The sequence below is a fragment of the Myotis daubentonii genome, chromosome 17 (genome assembly GCF_963259705.1).
Source record: "Myotis daubentonii chromosome 17, mMyoDau2.1, whole genome shotgun sequence".
NCBI classification, from domain to species: Eukaryota; Metazoa; Chordata; class Mammalia; order Chiroptera; family Vespertilionidae; genus Myotis; species Myotis daubentonii.
Window position 1 is genome coordinate 16,628,007 of NC_081856.1, and position 1,565 is coordinate 16,629,571.

The following is a 1,565-nucleotide window of genomic DNA, read 5'->3' on the forward strand; positions in this document are numbered from 1 at the left end:
GCGGGCACATCCCCAGTGTGGGGTGTGCAAGAGGCAGCTGATCGATGTTTCTCTCTCATCGATGTTTCTAACTCTCTATCCCTCTCCCTTCCTCTCTGTAAAAAATCAATAAAATATATATATATTTTTAAATACAGTTCCTCATGTTGTGACCCAACCATAAAATTATTTTTGTTTCTTCTTCATAACTGTAATGTTGCTACTGTTATGAATCGTCATGTAAATATCTGATATGCAGGATAGTCTTAGGCGACCCCTATGAAAGGGTCGTTCGACCGCCAAAGGGGTCGCGACCCACAGGTTGAGAACCGCTGGGTAGGAGTGTCCTGGGGGGAGAGGAGAAAGCATTCTGGACAGAAGCAGTAGATGCATAGCCAGGGGAGAGCGCATGCTGTACAGTGTGTGAAGTCAGTAATGCTGGTACTAGGAGATTGGGGCCTATCCAGGCAGGGTTTGAGCCTGAGTAAGCAGGGGCCAAATCATCATGGGCTAGTCATGGGGGAAACCACCAAAAACTTTGAGCTTATTTGAAGCATCATTCTAATGTAAAAACTGGAAGGCGATTTGGAGGTGAATGAAACCAGTAATCATTTGACCAGAAAGGAGGAACACAATAACAGCTAATATTTACAGAGCCCTAACCCTCTACTATGCACTTTCCTTGAATCATCTATTTAGTTGCTAAAGTAGGCACTTACAGTAATCTTTTTATAGATGATATCCAGGTGGCTTGGTCCCTCACCTCCTTGAGGTCTTCAGGCAAATGCAACTTCCCAACAGTGTCCCTATTCCCTTGCTTTATTTTTCTCTGGGACCCTCATCTCAGTTTAACATGTCCTACTTTTAAAATCTTGTTTAAAGATTCCCCACCGCTAGACTGAAAGCCCATCAGAATAGGTTAATTTGTATTTTTCATTCAGTTCTGTATCCCCAGTGCCTACCTACCCAATAAATATTCTTTGAATAAATGAATGCGGAAATCAAGACTCAGAGTTTACGTAACTTGTTCATGATCACACAGATAATAAGTGGCAGAATTCTGGTTCAAAAACCCGCATTCTTAGCCCAGCCAATGTGTCTCAGTGGTTGAGGGCCGACCTATGAACCAGGAGGAGGTCACCATTGGATTCCCGGGTTGTAGCGGCGATTCTCTCATCATATCTCTCTTCCTCTCTGAAAAAAAAAATTTATATATATATCATTTGTTGTTTTTTTAAAGAAGTGACACTCAACAAGGAAGCAGGCACTGACAACCCAGCCCAAGGTAGCCAGGAGGCCGGGAAAGCATGCCTGCGGCCCTGCCCGCCACAACACGTGGCGGTCAGCGCCCGGGCCGGGGAATTTAGCCTCTTCACTCCGCTCGGGAAGTTTGTGCCTCAACCCCTGGTCTGGCGCGGAGCAGGGGTGGCACGTTGCTTGGCGCAGGCTTCTGCCCTCGCCGGCCGGTACTGCCGGCCTCCGGTCGCCAGGCGGCGCTGTGGGCTGACAGGGGCGACCGCGGCGCAGGCGAGCGCCGCCTCCCTGCTGCGCATGCTCGTCCCGCCGTGGGCTCGCTTTTTTTTTTT